The sequence below is a fragment of the Anopheles maculipalpis genome, chromosome 2RL (genome assembly GCF_943734695.1).
Source record: "Anopheles maculipalpis chromosome 2RL, idAnoMacuDA_375_x, whole genome shotgun sequence".
Classification (NCBI taxonomy): domain Eukaryota; kingdom Metazoa; phylum Arthropoda; class Insecta; order Diptera; family Culicidae; genus Anopheles; species Anopheles maculipalpis.
This window is the reverse complement of record NC_064871.1, coordinates 97,539,930-97,557,277: the sequence shown is the minus strand read 5'-3', so window position 1 is coordinate 97,557,277 and position 17,348 is coordinate 97,539,930. Positions and strand designations below refer to the sequence as shown.

General features: G+C 45.5%; 2 protein-coding genes across 2 annotated transcripts in view; both read left to right on the top strand.

Annotated features, from left to right (window-relative positions):
* The window catches only part of LOC126567893 (POU domain, class 6, transcription factor 2-like), a 43,112-nt gene that overhangs the window by 11,286 nt on the left and 14,478 nt on the right, over positions 1 to 17,348 (top strand). The window lies entirely within an intron of this gene.
* The window catches only part of LOC126568609 (mobility group protein 1A), a 99,874-nt gene continuing 92,659 nt past the window's right edge, over positions 10,134 to 17,348 (top strand). The window contains exon 1 of the mRNA XM_050225114.1: positions 10,134 to 10,146. The gene's annotated coding sequence lies outside the window, so the exon portion shown is untranslated. The remainder of the gene's footprint in view (positions 10,147 to 17,348) is intronic.

Here is a 17,348-nt window from a genome sequence, read left to right as displayed (position 1 = left end):
GGTGCAAAAATTGAGAGCAAAGCAACAAACAAGCTCATTTCACAGTTTTTTTCAAAAACAAAAATTTTAATTCATTAGAACCCATATTTGTTTTATATGAAACTAGCAACGATTATTGTTTTTAGCTTGCATCGTCTTAAGGGTTAACAAATGCAACCTTTTGAATGCAATTTTCAACACACGCAAGATCCGCGTGTGCGTGTCTCTCTATCTTTATTTCTCTCTCTCTCTCTCTCTCTCTCTCCCTCCCTTTCTTTCTCTCTTCCTGTATCTCTCTATGTAATTATAAATGCATGGCCATTCTTGCGATTTATGTTTCTTCAGCATTTCCTTGCGGCCGTTCTTCGCTTGCCGTACGAACTTACGACGCTCCAGGATTCCGGGAAGGCTGCTTAATATAATTAGTAATTATTATAGGTGAACTTTTATAAGTATTAATTAAATAAGCTTCACCGACCCCCACACACACACACACACACATACTGATGCAAGGTTCGTTTCCTTCGTTGCGTTGATGATTTAATGTTTTGTCTTGAGGTTTTTGGCTTCAGCTCTTTGCGTTTCCCGCACACTCGTACCTGTCATCCGCGAAGGATTTGGCCTCGGCAATCGCAATTTGTGTGCGTGTGTATTTTGCATTGATGTGCTTCTATTCTTCCACCGCGAAAAACCGCGCGAGACGAACGAATTCTCTGGCCCCACGAAATGAATTCTGACACCCAGCCGAGGCGGAGCACCCGGGAATGCCGAACGAGGGCCAGCGCACGGTTTGACAGGCGAATTTTTCAAATTATTTATTGCTCTCTAGAAAATTAATTATTTAATATGTTCGCCTCGCGATCTACACCCATGGGCAGGTTAACGCGATTTCGGTTTCCTTTTGTTTTTTTCGGTCCTGTTTTCGTACATAAATGCTTTGTCTCATCCATCCGGCCCGAGGTTTTCGCAGTAATAGTGCTATTTTTTGTTGTTTAATTCATTCTGGCTTTGAGGATCGCCTTCTTATTTGCGGGATCCCCTTTTTTGAAGTCATTTTACGAGCGAGGATTTTTTGGATTTTGCTGTTGCATTTCATTCAATGGGAGCCACCAACAATTATGCCTGGCTGATACCGTTCGATTGCAAAAACTTGGATGGAAGCTGACGAAGAAGACTTTCGCACCAAAGAGTTGAAGTAGAGAAGCGGTGCAACAGCGGAAGGATGCAGTTAATGCCAGGCGAATGCGACGTGCGGATTGACACAAGCAGGCTGCTTACGGGGCGATGGTACACCGTGCGGCAAAGGGGCGAGGTTTGTATGATAATTTGGATTTTATTTCTCTTGTGTTTAACATACACCCGAACGCAGATCAAGAATATGAACAGGCTCTCTCAGCGCTTTTGAGGGGTGTTTCGGAGGGCAAAGTGTGCATGTAACATATTTATATGCGCGATCATCGATGGAATGTAAGTGGGTGCTTTAATTATTTAGCACACACACACAGACACACAAGCATACACGGAACGCGCCCTAAAGCCAAGCCCAACTTTGGTCGAATGTTTGGTGGTGCCGTGTTGCAGCCCTCAACTCAACGAAACTCAACACGATGGAAAGGAATCTTGAAATCGCTCCTTTTCTGCCTCCCGACTTTACGAGCGCCTTGCTGTTTTTTGTTAAATGCATATTTGCCGAACGATTAACACACTATTCGATCAAGTCATTTCGTTTCGTCTCTCCCTCTTCACATATGCTTTTTTGAGGTTAACCATTCGCACTCGGGGCTGTGTGTGTGTCTTGGATGGTTGATTTATTTTAATGCGAAATCTTAGGCCACGACGAGAATATCAATGGACGCAAGATTCCGAACCCGAGCCACCGTTCAAAGATTGGGGATTGAAATGGATAAGATTGACACAGTTCTGGTGAGCTTGAAATTGAGAGCCGAAGAAGAAGCGAACCACCATGAAAAGGGCTTTTTTTATTTGTTTCTTGTGTTGGAGGTTTCTTGGGTTGGAAATGAAACGGTTCTAAGGTTTGATTGATCTTTGGTGCGTGTTTCGGAAACATGTGATTAGCGAGTTATTAACTATATTTATACGTTGCTCTTTTACTTCTAGTTCGCCAAAGAGCTTTGTTCGGATTTAATTATGGGCCATTTAGTTCTCACAATCAAATTCTAGACAGTGTTTTGGAGTTTTCCATTTTATTACTGTAAAATAACTTATTTCTGAGTCATCTTTTCAAAAACTGCCTCTTCTGAAGTTACCATCTTTAACAAACAAAATTTGGTAGCTTGGAAAATGAGATTTTAAAAGAGTATTTCTAGCGAGGAAGATACATAAATCTTGCCTCCCAGCCAGGTGAAAAAGGGCAACCGAACGAATAAAACTGTCAAACGGTGCTAACGGTGAGGTGTTTGTGTGTGAACGTGTTTGTGTGTGCCTCTACGATTCGGTGTGCTTCCTCCTTAAATTACTAATCAGTGATACAATTACGTTGTCTCGGGGTTTTAAGCATTTGCAACCACTTCTCGGGATCCATCCAGGATCCAACAACCCTCTAGCAGGCCCCCAACATAGCACCCAATGCCACCCATCTTGGCCACAACGGTACCAAGATGGAAGTACATGGAGCATTTCCTGTTCTTCGTCCCAAGCCTGGAACGTTCCGGCCAAGCGTTTCATCCGGCCGGGCATCTCGGCGCTGTCTGACTGTGTTTCTCATACTCTCCCATTTTGCGACTTGGAGCTCCTTCTCGCCTTCTTTGGGACGGGTGTTATCATAGAATCTTTACCACCGGGTTCTTCCCCATTACCGCTACCCTCACTCCACCTTTAACCATGAACCCTGAATGAACCTTCGTCTCCAATGATGATACGAACCTTCTTCTCGAGAAAACCGCAAAGCTTTCACAAGCGAACCTGGCTGGCCCTTGCCGTTTTCAGGTCGTTTCTCTTCTTCGCACCCCTTGTGCTCGTTTTTTGGGCTGGCAGGAGTGGAGGAGGCGGGGGGGGGGAGAGGGTAGGAAGATTCTGGAGGATGCCTTTCGTGCGCCCATAAACAGATTTACATATTATTATTGTAGAGCGAAAGCAAATCTGGAAATTAGATAATGTTTTCCCTCTGCCTTTCGGTGCCACCGGACGGTCTGACACACGAAGACGACGGGCGCATTCGAGCGAAAGGTGGCGCTGTGCTGGAAAAGTGGCGGTTCCTTCGAATGGGAAGGACACATCCAAGGCGAAGCAGGAAAAATAGAGAAAAGAGAGAGAGAGAAAGAGCATGTTTAGCTGGACAATGTCCTTCGTCCGGATGGGAAGCAATTCTGGAACGGGCTGGCAACTCTGACCACCGCTCCAAAAACGTAGAGCCAGATATTTCGGGCACAATCGGCAAGGAATGTTGGTTGGAATGGAAACTTTGGGATTCGCTTGGAGGTGGTGAGACCAAACCCTCACTGAAGAGCTCGGGACATTCGGGGCTCGGAAAGGGTAAAGATGATCTCGCCCGAAACCAACTCGACATTGGTCGGGGACTGCAGGAAGCAGTCATCGTCGTCGTCGCCGTCGTCCTTGTTGGGAATCTTCAATTCGATGGGTGGGCAAGATGCTTGTCAGGTGGAAGAAGGAATCGAACCGGACTGCAGAATGGACGCTTCTCCCACTGAAGACGACGATGACTACGATGACTACGATGATGATGCGGAAGGTGATGGGAACTATCTTAAACGCTGGACGTTGTACTACATAGGAAATAATGAAAATAATGATAACGATAATACATAGAGCCGAGCGGTCACCCGGGTAAGGAAGAGTGTTCCAAGCGGCAGCACACATACAGCGCCCGACACGTGTGTATGTGTGCGCTTGACACACCGGCCGAGGAAATATTGTGTATGGCTTCCAATTAAGCCATAGTTTTGCATTAATGAGAAATACTAATCCCCCTAAAATTTCCTTTTCTTACGATTTTGTATAATTTGATTTTCGTCTCAATTTATAGCTCTATCGCCTTGGCGCCTTGCATTTACTGGCCTGGCCAGCTTACTCGAGTAGTGCCGGATAGTGTAGAGATGAGGTTCAAAGTTGCCTAGAGGGTGGGAGTTTTCTAATGCAGGCGTTGAAACTTTAGCTGTAGTTCCTATGTACTGCAAATGGGGGATAGGAAAGATTGCTCCAGGAGGAAGCAGAACAATGGGTAGATCCGGGATACCCATACCCCTACAAAACCAATATAGTTCCCGGATCATGCATCCTGTCCGGTGGCTGGTCAGTGCAGGAAGGAAATCAGATGTCTTGAATTTGTGTATGTACATATCAACACCGTTTACTTCGTATGGTCCACTTCTTAAAGTTTCTTCAACCCGGTTCGGTCCAGTGGAAAGGGCGGGAAGCTGAGGGAAGTGGAAAGTGTTAGTGGGAAGGGCTTGAGCCAAAGATGTACATACACGTGAGCAGATTCGATCGAAGAACGTTCCAAATGATGGAACAACTTCCAGCTTCCGAAAACTTAACTCCGGACGGTTCGTCCCTTCACCTGGACCGTGCCCCGGGATCCAGCAGAAGTTGAGATTGCTAAGGAAGCGAAGGGTAATTTATTGCCGCATACGCTTACAGATGAAGAATTATCGTGAAGTCATGATGTTCTGGCACTGCTGCTGCTGCTGCTGCTGCTACTACTGCTGTGTTGTGACTGTTTTGTCAATGGTTGATTTAATTTAAATTGATTCCTGAATGCAGAATGAGTGAAGTCAAGAAGGAGAGGGAGGGAAAGAGTCAAAGACGATGCGAGTCCGACTCGGTGGAAACGATTTACAGTCGCAAACGGGGAAAAGCAGCATCATAAGGCGAAAAGATAAGCCCCGGATCTGCGCCCCCGGTTTTTTGGGGTTGGAGCTCAACACAAACGGTAGACATAGTTTTCCGCGTCCGCCTGTCTGTGTCTGCCCGAAAACCAGAAGTTAGCGCGGACTCCCGTCCGATAGACGGAGGCGATACGAAGCGGGAAGGGAACGGAACAAGCAGAACAGGCGGCACGGAACGGGGGAAAATAAAGACATGCACACTAAACACATTCGGGCTGGAGCGAGCAGCAACTTTTAAAATTTTAATTAGTTCATTTAAAATTCAATAAAATTGATTATTCTTCCTCAAACATAATGAAGAATGAGCATGGAGAACGGACCGGATGAGAGGATAGACGGGGGCGGGGAAGCGGTTCACAAGCGGGGTAAAGGGAATTGGAATAAAAGTTTGTTTGATTTTTTGCCCTCTTGTATTCTCGGTCCGGGTCTTGGGCCGGTTGTGTTGTCTCATGAAGAAGTCAGCCTGAGAGCATCGTGTTTCCCTTTTGCCTTTTTGTTACGATCCCGTCCAAGCGATTTGACTCGAACTGCCACTGTGTACGACGATTTGGTTCTCATTTGAATGTTTAAATTTCCACACATAACAAGAGAAAACTCCAACGCCAAGCAAGAGATGGAAGAGGTCAAAACAGAGTGAAATAAATCGAAATAAATAGCTGCTCGAGTCGGGTGCGCTTTAGCTGATCTTGCTTCGATTGTGTGAGGGTTGCCGGGAGCTCCGGGGAGTTGCTGGTGGTTTGTGTGCTTTCCACCCATCGCCCTTTTCGGAGATGAACTATTGACGAGTGCTTGATGGAAGATTGAACTTACAGAGGAACGTCCAAACGGTTAATGTATTCCTTTTGCAAACGTGAGACGAACGATTGCGGATGTCCCAGGAATTTTTGAGGTTTCTTTCGAATGCCACCTTCGAAAAAAAAACTCTCACACACACACACACACACACAGAACCCTCACACTTTGCTACGTGGGGGAAAGCGGCGTAGTTGGGTGGTCCTTCTTGCACATCTCATCAGGCAGAAAGGTAGCCAACCGAAAAGGTACAAGTTTTTAATTAGTGCGGTGCACTCATCGAGACCCGAACGGCCTGCCCGAAAATGGGATGCAAATGTGCATCCTCGGCGAACGGCGTGCTCAGTAATGGAAGGCGCCGGTCAATAATTTCTCACATACACCCATAAAAAGGCTTCAAGAAGAATTTGTCCTTTCGCACACACACACACACATCATTCGACAATCATCTAGGATTCGGGAAGAAGTAACCAAGTGTCGAGCAGCGACGTGGGGGAGAGTATAGAAGGCCTCAGTTCCTCTCACATTGCTTTGTGGGTTGCCATACTCGCCCGCTGGCTGTCCAACTTTTCCCAATCGATTAGACATTAGTCTAGGATGACCAGAAAGGGAGAAGTGGTTAAGGATCGGGTGGAGGTGTACTGGTAGGTTTCCGGAATCGATGCATGGTTTATGTTGTTATGCGAAACCCCGCTTCTTCACCAAGAGTCACCCACCCCACCAACAGGTTCGACCAGCAGCAGCAACACATCTTTTACCATCTTTACCCTAAATTTCATACTGTTACAGTAATTAGTCTACCTCTCTGCATTCCCATCTTCCCCACCCGTTCCCCTACGTCCGAGCGTGTTCCGCCCAGTTCCCGACCCAAGGACTTCTGCCGACCGCACCCGATCGAGAAGTCCGCATTCGAACGAACCCTCGCCACCTTATTTAAATGCAAATGAGCTTCATTTCGAAATATTAATGCTACCTTCGTGTGTAGCTGTGTGGCCATGCTTGTATGTGTGTGTGTGTGCCTGGTCGTACATTTTATGTGTAGCAGTCGGAGCCGGAGTCCTCCAAAGGCAAGTCCTTCCAACCGATGCCGACGACGACGACGATGGAGAAGCCGCCTGCAAGCTCACCTCCACACACATACATACACAGCCACATATGAGCGATTTCTTGTGTACGTGTGCCGGCGTACGTGTGCTCAGGGCTTCATCGGTGGCCAGCCGTATCCTTTCGATTCGATCCGAGCATTGGCCCACTACTTTCCACCAACAACACGCGTCGCACCTTCCACGGCCTCCTTCCGACCTTCCCGGCTGACAGGAGTCGTTCGAACATGTCCGTCTCGAACAAGCGCCAGGCTCTTCTTCTTGTGTGAGTGTCCGTTCTGGAGTGTTATGTATTTTCATGCATTCCACACCATCGCACGCCTCCCCCCCCCTCTCATCACCCCTCCTCCTTGAAAGGGGTAAATGAGGGTTGCAACAGAAGCAGCAGCAAGGGTGTTGCATTTAAAAACAGCCGACAACGTGTCGTCCCTCGTGCAATGCTCTTCCTAACGCCCGGTCGGATGCCTTGTGGAGGAGTTTGTTACCAATGATTCCCTTTCCCTGTACCGACTACCTACAGACCACCATCCAACACTCCCATACGGTGGAGTAGGTCTTGGAAGCGAACACTCTATAATTTCATTTGCCGTCCGAGGAAACCCTCCACAATGGGACCTCGGTCGTGGTGCAGCTCTCGGTTCCAGGGATGGACATTACTACTTACGATTTTAAAATTAAACACAAAATTATTTTATAGATCAGCCACCGGGAGGAAGTCAACGGTATATAGGTAGGTGTATTCACGCAGCATCTAATGTGGCCTGACTGTGTGAGTGAGGCTTCCTTGGCCAAGCGAGAGATCTGGTGCTGTCGAGGACACTCTGCTGCGTGCACTTCTGAAGCATTTGCGAATTGCGAACAACTGCAAAAGTAGTACATGCACTTCTTCAAATTCCACTCCAGATACACACACACACACACAGACGTTAGATGGTGGGCACGTTGCATGGTTTAAACAATTCCTTCCGTGTGCTGACCTTCCATCCTTACATCCGGTAGGCATTTTAATATGCTACAATGTGATGGCTTCCCGTGCTGGAAGAAATACAGAGCGAGAGAGAGAGAGAGGGGGGGAGGGGGGGGAGTGGGGGGGAGAGGAAGGGCAGAGGGGACGGCGGAAGATGGATTGATGGGGTTCCGGGATTATGGAGCACTGAGCCGATGCAATCGAGACGGGCTGTAATGTGTTACAGTGATTGACAAATTATTTTACATTAGTGTATTAGCGGGTTTTGTGTTTTACTTTCGTACGAATACAGGATTATTTAATATTCTGTAAATAGTATAATTTGGCACAACATTTTTTTAAACAATAATTATAGCCAATAGAGACAATTTTAAACAATATTTATCATGATCATAGTATAAATAAGTTACTAGTCATTTATTTTTTTAAAATTGGTAGATAAGATACTCACATTAAGGATTTCTTTAAACTGGAAATAATATTACTTTGTAAAACCATATTACCAGCCTTTGCCACTCAGCCGTCATAATTCATCAAGGCTTTGCATTTGTGAGAAGCAAACATATGATTAATTTCATTTTAATGCAAGCCAACTCCAACGGCTAGTAAATGCAAATGAACCTTGCACGGTCAGACAAGCCATAGAAATGTATCTTCGTACGCATGTATTTTTCGTACCCTATCAATTATAGACCGACAACCTGGCGAATAAATACTTATTTTCCATTCGCCTGCCGACGTCGACGACGACGACGCACCGGTCAGTGCCTGCCCAGAAGTCCACAAGTTTTGTCGTCGTCGATGCTCGTCATAGTTTTCCATCAGGGATTTTCCATTTCCTCCCCCGTTTTTGCTCGATGCACAAAATCCTCCCACGGCCGCTGGTTCTCCAACCCGAACCTCCAAGTACGACCTGTTCGATTCATTGGGCGCGCAAGAAATACAGTCGCCATGATAATACCACACCAAATCCTGGCGCAGCAGTAGGGAAACGAGGGGCTGACCAAGGGGGTGCAGAAAATCTCTTCTTTCTCATTCACACGTACGGACCGGACCTAGTACTGTCTCCCCGAGTTCCGGTCACTTGGTCTTCGCTGTATGCTTTTCTTGCTTTTCACTTTTAACCCTTTCCCGCTGTCGCCCGGTTCCCGGCCCTCCTATGTGGGAACTATCGGCAAACACTATCCAACCCCTTCCCGGTCTCAACCAGAGCTTCTCCTTCTCCCCGCTTCTCTGTCTGTTTTCCCCATGCTCCCCATTCCATAGCACACACCAGGGACAAACACTTCCTCACTTGAACGACCTCTTGATAGCTGGTGGCTCAACATTTTTGGTGAGTTTTCAATTTTCTTCCGGCACTCGGCTTCTCCTCAGTCTCACCCGCCTATGGTGTGTATGTATATGTGGTCGGAACCCTTTGCGTGCCTGCCAACCCTCTTTCGCCCATGTGTGCATGTTGCAAAATACGATATAAATTATAATGCATTAATTATGTTTAGAAAACAAGCTTATTAAACTTGTTCAATATTATATCTACGACGATGGAAAACTCGCCCTACCACAGGCTTTTTCCGACCCACCCGACCGTACTGCTCTCCCTTGCTTGCACCCGTGCACGCGGTCGCCATCGTACACACGGCCCACAGCAAGACAGGACTCGTACGAGACTCTCTTGGACCGTTTGGTTTGCCGTACGCCTTCAACGGACGGCAGCACACCATGTCGTACTTGGGGACGGCACGTACACGTACTGTATGTGTGCCGGGATAAACTACAATCGCACAATACGCACATCGCCACAACAACTTGCACTTGCCGTCTCCGTGTCCTTTCAGCTGACGTCGCGGCGCTCGGATGCTTCGTTGGAGAGCGTGCCAGATGCATAAAGTTGTGTGTGTGTGTGTGTTCAAGCTTGTGGAAAGATCGAACTGCTCGTTTTTCATGCGAAATATATCTTTTGCCACATCCATGACCATATATCGATTGGGAAGGATGGGTAAGGATGATGTGCTGCAGTGCAGTGGAGCTTGTGAGTGGCCAACTCTTTATGCGATAGTTGTTTGGGGGGATATCCTCCCTCTCATCCCCCTCCTCCCCTTCCTTTCCTCGGGTGCGGGTGTGAAGGGAGGCGACAGGGGGCATACTACAGGATGTGTTGTGAAATTAGCATAAAGCTCCTTTCCCGGAGCTCTCGGCGCTGGAAGAGATGCATTTTGCGTCTTCGTGCAGGAACTCCGAATGAGTTTCGGGTGGGAGTTTGGAAATACACACACACTCACACCCAGACACACTTGAGTTTGGTAAGGAGGGATATGGGAGAGCAGGAGGTCAATCGAGCGACAGAGCACAGTAAGAGGTCCCAGCCTGATTTCGAATGCTAGATTCATTATTGCGATTTTTGATGCACTCGATGCACCGATGTAGCACGTACTGCTCTGTGCAGCTTCAACCGGCAGTGGCCGACGGTAGATAATGAAACTATTTTAAATAAGAACCTCGAGCTTCTCCCGAGCCCCACCTCAGGCTCCAATACTTTGTGTCCGGTGATGCAATGCCGGAGACATGTTTCTTAATTAACGGTAGAAGATAACAAAATGATTGTTTTGCAGTGCTTTGCTAAAACGTTTCAACTACGCTTTTCGAACACATTTATGTTTATTTTAAATTAATATTATTTTACTTCATTTTTTACTTTGTTATTATCCATTTTATTCTCTTAAATTATCCCAATCTTCTTTATTTACATTCTCTCTTTGTGTATGCTTTGTTTACAAAATCACAAAATCAAGCATCGTCTAATGCTTGTGCTGTGCATCGTGCGGTGGTGCATTCTTACCAACTCGAAATGCATGTAAAACCAGCGGCCCGATATATTTTATGCAACGGCCAATCCTTACGCCCGCCGGCAGCAGCTGGCCTGTCGGTAGAATGAAAATTGGAAAATGCATCGGCAAATAAATAATAACCAAATGCAGAGAACAAAAAAAAAGGGTCTCTCAACCTCTCCCCATTTCTATGTACGAAACCAGCCCATCGATTGCATTATTATTATTCTGATTATGAAATGCACTCACTTCTTAGGCGGCACCCGTAATTAAGTATTGCGCCATTCGGTCTGGCAAGGCAACAAAAAAAAAAGGTCTGGGGGCTTTGCCGAAAGACGAATTGCTCACCCCGACCTGTGGGAGAGGTGTTGAACATACACGCACACTCTCGCACGCTCAAAGTCCTGTGCACAAAGCACAAAGTTGCACACAGATGCAATCAAATTGATATTAGCATTGTATTGCAGATATGGGTGCAATTATAAATGTACATAATTTGCAATGGAACGTATTTGGGGGTGGTATGTGGGGGTGAGGTGTGTTTGAAAGTGTAAGAATTAGAAAATCCATCCCCGAAATGCCATCCCACTCTTCCTTTTCGTACGGGGTCATACATAATAATGCATAAACAACAACTACAGCTATAGCAGAGCCGGTGCTTCCGGTACGGGTGAGCAAGGAGTACTCCTTGCTCCTTCTTGCAGTTCTATATGCACCGAACGAAAGCAAGGTGTAAGGAGTGGCTTACCGCACGGCCAACTCCAAATCGTCCCGTCCCACCGCACGGACAGCTCGGGCTCGTGTACAATTAGAGAGCAAATATTTCTGCATTTTCGAGCCCGGGTTTGCCAACAGCGAGCGTGTGAGCGAGCGAACGAGTGCATATGCATTAACTTAACCTTTTTCCTCAATATTCCAATTTCGTTCGGTTTCAGTCTCCGGTCTCCGGGCGAGGCAACAGTAGAAAGAGCTCATTGGAACACTCTTTGGACGTTATTTGAAATTATAATATATAAGTACCACCATGCCAGGACCGGTCGTCCGTAAAGCTTCGGCTCGGCTTAGCGAAGGATCTCAATCCGGACGTAGTAGGAGGAAGATGGCCGGTACCTGGTGTGCATATAAATAAAGAAGCTCATATAAAATCAATACTAATCAGTACGAATATCAACCTTCTAAAACTATACACTTTCGGCTCTCGCCAAGGAAGAAAGCAGCACTTTGTCGTTGTTGCCGTTGTTGCCGTCGACGTCGGGTGGGTCGTGGTTCTTTGGATGCGTTTGAGAAACTTTATCGCATCTACGGTTCGATGAATGGGCATTGAAACATCTAAACATGAGATTGGGAGATTAGTGGAGATGGATGAAGGAGTTTACCACCTCATTCCGATGGAAAGTTTGGTTGAGTTTGATTCAAAACAAACTCAGAGTGTGATCTTGCTCTTTGCATAACACTGTAAGATTTTTATGATTAGAAACCAACGAATGGAGATGCTAGAAAGAATAATAATACATTTTCTTTGTACTACCACATTTTCGAGGTTTTTGAAACGATTTTCATGGTATTTTTTTTTTTTGTATAATAAAATGTTGTGAGAATAGTTTGATACTTGGAAATCTCTCGAACGTAATTTATCGAGTCGAATCGAATAATTCTAGAGTTGTGTCATATTCGCCTTATCACAAGTCCAAAACTATTTCACAATCTATCTTTTATCCTTCTATTGCTTGCAGTTAATGCAATTGGACCACGACATTTTCATATTAAGATTGTCATATTTATTAGGAATCGGTATTTGTTATTCAATTGAGTTTCCTTATATATTTTCCTATTTATTTTTATTATTTTATTTATTATTGAGTATGATGGCGCTTCACCGCATTGTCAGATATTTTCCTATAATTTATATATTTTTTCGTGTTATTTATAAACTATAGTTAATAACAAATTTTTATTATTCTTAACATTTGTATTGCGTTGTTTTCGTGTACAGCTCTGTGTGTTTTCATGATTTTTTACATTCTTGTCTACAAAATATTTTTACAATTTCCCAAATATTCCATGTATAAGTCCGTTTGTAATTTTTCAATAATAAAAACCAAACCTTCCTTATCAAAAACGAAATTATTATACATTTCCAACAAACTTGAATTGTTTTCCATCTGAACTCCAAAACCAATTTCACAGAAAAAATGCCAAAATTTAATCCAACTCTAAAACACCGTTTCGTCACATCCCGCGCATTGAAATCTTTTTTATCAGCCTCCCAGTTTGCAACCGCCGCACCCCTTGTTCCGAAGCATCCCGCACAATTTTCGCACATTTCGCTCCCACACCCCCGGTGGGGCTTGATTCGTCAGATTCCGTTTTCATCTTCGCGGCGTGGTTCGCTTTTCCCGAGTTTTCGCCACGCCACGCCATCCCTTCGCGCTATGTACGAGTGTATGCGGCATCACAGCAGCATCCAGTACGGTGATGCTTTATTTACTCCCTCACTCGCACTTGCTAGCTCTTCTCTCTCTCTCTCTCTCTCTCACACACACACACACATACACAAACTCATTGAGAAAAGAAAAAGTTCTCGCGAGCACATGTTTCGGGTCGCGTACATAAATGCTGCCCAGAAAAAGTGGAGGAGAAATTGTAAAAACAACGCAACCAAAACACACGAACGAGAAGGAACGGAAGCATTAAAAAAAACCCCACACACACACACACACACATGACATAAGCTCCCCATCTGTCCGTACACGTGTGTGTTTGTGTGTAGGTTAGAGAAGGAAAAAAGCAGCATGAGAATCAGCAGCATCGCGGTGAAAAAGGGTTTGAAAATGCATGCATACATGCGCGTTGTATGTGTGATGTTCTTCCCCCGCTATTTTCGCGCTCTGTTGAGATAGTACGGGGCCTGCCCGGTATGTTTGCTGGTGGAGCAGAAAGCAGAAACAAAACAACAACAGAGAAAAAACGATAACCACGCTGTTGCGCTGCTGCTGCTGCTGACTGCCAAGGATGATGATGATGATGATGCTCCCGAAGTGTGACTGCTGATGGTGTTGTGGGCTGGCGATATGATTTGTCATCTCTTCGAAGCATGGTTCATATTTATTTTACCACCCCAACCCGACGGAGTACGGCACGGCACCAAGTCGCTTTTCCGTCGACTTCGGGTTCGAATTTTTTCCCCAACTTTTTACTGCCGTCCACGTGTTTTTCGCATTGCGCGATGCACGGTGTGGCGCATTTTCATTTCACTTGTGGGCTCGCTCTCTCGCTCTTTCTCTCTCGCCTTCCCGCTCTAACACCGTGCCACACCAAGCACGGCTAGATTCGGGCTACGGAAGCAGTTGACCCGTACACAGAAGTAGGTGGTCACTAATGAATTGCTTACTTAACTTTCGCGGCAAAGTCTTCTGGAATTGCCCCGTCTCCCGTGTGCTTCTCTTCTGCTGTGGCGAATTGCCCTAGCTCGTGGACTTTTATAGCGTGCAGGGCGTGGAATAGTGAATCCAGCGAATGACTCGTTCGGGTTTGTGGTTTTTCTCACAAATCGTAGCAAATAAAAGCGACCATTTACTGACGAAACCAAAACATTGTGCACTGACCGACCAGATGCGATGTGCATTAGCTTATTGCGAAGCATACGGTTTGGATTGTAGATGTTGATAATATATGTGAGAATGCGAAGTGACTTGTCGAGAATTATGCTGCAAGAGTGCATGTGCATCGAGCAAATTACTTACTCCCAGGAAACTGAGCAATTTTTTAATATCTTTCGCTACGGAAAGTTGGACTAAAATATTGAATTCCTATAGAAAAGTCCATTCAATGTGCAAATATTCTCTCGGCAAGCAAACATCGTCGAATGGACCTGAAAGCTTTCCCATATTTGCTTAACATTCAGCGGGTTTATCCGCCACCATTAGAGACAATCCATTCGTCATGAAAATCGAATTAATTTACTACCTTTTAATGGTCACTTGGACGGGCATTCTTTCGGCCCAATGCACGCTGGCGACTCTTTTGGAAACTATTCCTAAAAACGTTCCATACGTGTATGATCCAGCGCAATATCACCGGGAATTCATTTTTCCCGTACGTAAATCATTGATTTGCACAAATACATTTAACAGATGCAAATGCTGGACAGATAAAAAAGCTACCCAAAAGAAGCACAACCAAATCCTGCAAATCGAGCGTTTCTAGCTCGTCCTAGCCGTGCACTGGGCAACTGGGAAAAAAAAGGGACTCTCGAGGCCTCGAGGTCTGGGAAATGTTTGCCGTCCATATAAATCTTTCATCCGTTATGCTCCACTTTGCGCAAATAATAATGCACAATGGATTCGCCGAATGGCTTTTACATTTATTTTGTTCTACTTCCCTCGTCCCTCGTCCCAAACTCACCAAGAGATCCTCACTGCAGCCTCACTGATTAATAGAACCAGCCAACGAGGTCTCCAGCTTTTTTTTTTTATTAGCCCAAACAGTCTTTTTCCATATTTGTTCCATCTTGCTGTCGCCACCATCATCACCGACCGGTCACGAGGAAAGTGCGAACAGTGCAGAGAGCAAAAAAAATAAAAATATCGATCCTAATCTAAATGCTCATAAATGCTGCACAATGACGCTTCCGGTTTTGTTCGAAAAACTCATTCTATTATCTATCCAGCTCCAGCACACACATGTGTGTCGTCAGGTGTGGTGGATCTATGGGGAGGAATCTAAGGGAAGGACGGTGTTGCTTCCCATTCTGGTGCAAGAGATCCTAACTTTTCCTCTGAATCCTGGATAGGAGATCAACTGAGCACCAACGGGGAAAAAAATTGGGTTTGTTTTTTCGTTTTTCTTTGCCATTTTTTTTTTTTTTTGTTATTGCCATGCAAGGAGGGTAGAGGGGTGTTTCTGCAGTGAATTTTTCAACTGTCTATTGAACAAAGATTCATTTTGGTGGGTGGTTGGTGCGGGAAATCCTACGAGGACATTCGGCAACAATGGACCCACCCTGCCCTGGCCGAACAAGCGAATACAATCCGCGCGATGGCGTAGTAATTAAAATTAAATCCAAAACGTGTGCAAAACTCCATTCCGGCATCATCTATTTCCTCGTCGTCGTTGTCGCCCGTTCACCCCTCCGCCTCCGCATCAGCATCATTTTCCCGAGGGCCACATCGAACAAAAAACAACAAAAAAAAAAAAAGCCGGCAAAACAAAACCTCATCGATGGCACTTCCGTACACTTTCGCGAAAAAGCCATTTACGGTCCGGGACTTTGGGTGGACCACCGAAACATCACCCTAAGCAGCAATCGCGATAGAAAATAGGGGTTTTGGAGTGTTTTGGGGCAAAGCGAATCGAGCCGAGGCGGAAATAATAAAAAAGCACCAAAAAGCAAAATGAATAACGTATCTCAAACGTTGCTGCAACAGCACTTACTTTGATACGGTTTTACTTTTCTCTCTCTCTCTTTCTCTTTTGTTGGTTCGCTGGACCCGTTGGTCCACTGGCGAACCACTGGAGAAAAAGAAAAACTACCGCGAAAATGTGAACGATTTTTTTATTTGTCGCTCCTCATCCACCATCCAAGGGGAGGTCCGTCCACCATGGAAGATTAATCTAAATACATGCGCGCCATGGCCGTGGACCGAAAATCGCTTCTCTCTCGCGCGTGATGCATCCTCAGCATCACATACATATACGCTGTAACGACGAAAAAGGCATCCACTTTCGAAGGCTTACAAAGGGGTGGTTGGGCCGATGATCATCACCCTTTCCTTACGCAAAAATGACATTCGCGTACAATTCGCGTGGCCCACCCAACCACCCCTTTTGTGTTGTGATGGTCAGCGTGAAAATTACATCCTCTGGAAAGAGATCAAGCCAGGAAATGAAAATTTCGCCGGAATGGAGAAAAGAACTCACTCTAATGCTGCACACAAATTCGCGCATCAAGCAACGGTTCCCTATTTGATTTTTTTTTTTGGGGGGAACGCTAAATCAAACTGTATTTATTCCCCACACTCCGACAGTGGGTGAGGAGGCAGTTCAAATTTCAATACAATCCTCCAAAAGTCTGGACACAACATTCGAATCCTTTTGGGAGTATAGCTGAAGTAGGAAGAGGTGAAAAACGTCAAATAAAAAAGCATTAAGCTACTGCTGCTGCCACCGATCATACTTACAAATTTGTGGGGGGATGGGTTTGGTCAGCTTCCAGCAAAACCAGCGTTGGCCTCAACTTCGATGTTGGAAAGCGTCCTAATACAAAAAAAAATCCAAGTGGCGAAAAAGTGTACACCACCCCGAAACATTCCGAGAGCGAAAGGAGACTGGTCACGAAAATGACCATTTGTTCGTTAATTTTCTTCCTTTTTTGTCCCCCGTACCTGCCATTTCTCATTGGGTACTTAAAAAAAAAACGTTCGTCCACTAGCGGTACCCTCTGGTCTGTTGGTGAAAAACACATTCCAATATTCAGATGGCGAGCAAAATACACACGCAAAAAAAGAAAAGGATCGGGATCGAAAACTTCACTCCGAATCGAAGCAAAACCCTCGATATGGTGGTCGGTCGCTGGGTCCTTCTCTACGGCGACTGTGGACTACGACGAGCGTGGATACCTTCGATATAAAAATTTATTTAAATATAAATGTGCTTTCGCAGGGCGAACGGGGACAGAGGATCAGTTGCCAAACGCGCTTGCAGATTCTAATTTTTATTTTCTTCCCATCTTCGGTCCACTCTACCGGTCCAAGTTGGAGGTGAAAAAGCGAAAAAGCCACCGAATTGCTTTCCGTTATTGTTTATGTGGAAGGACTGC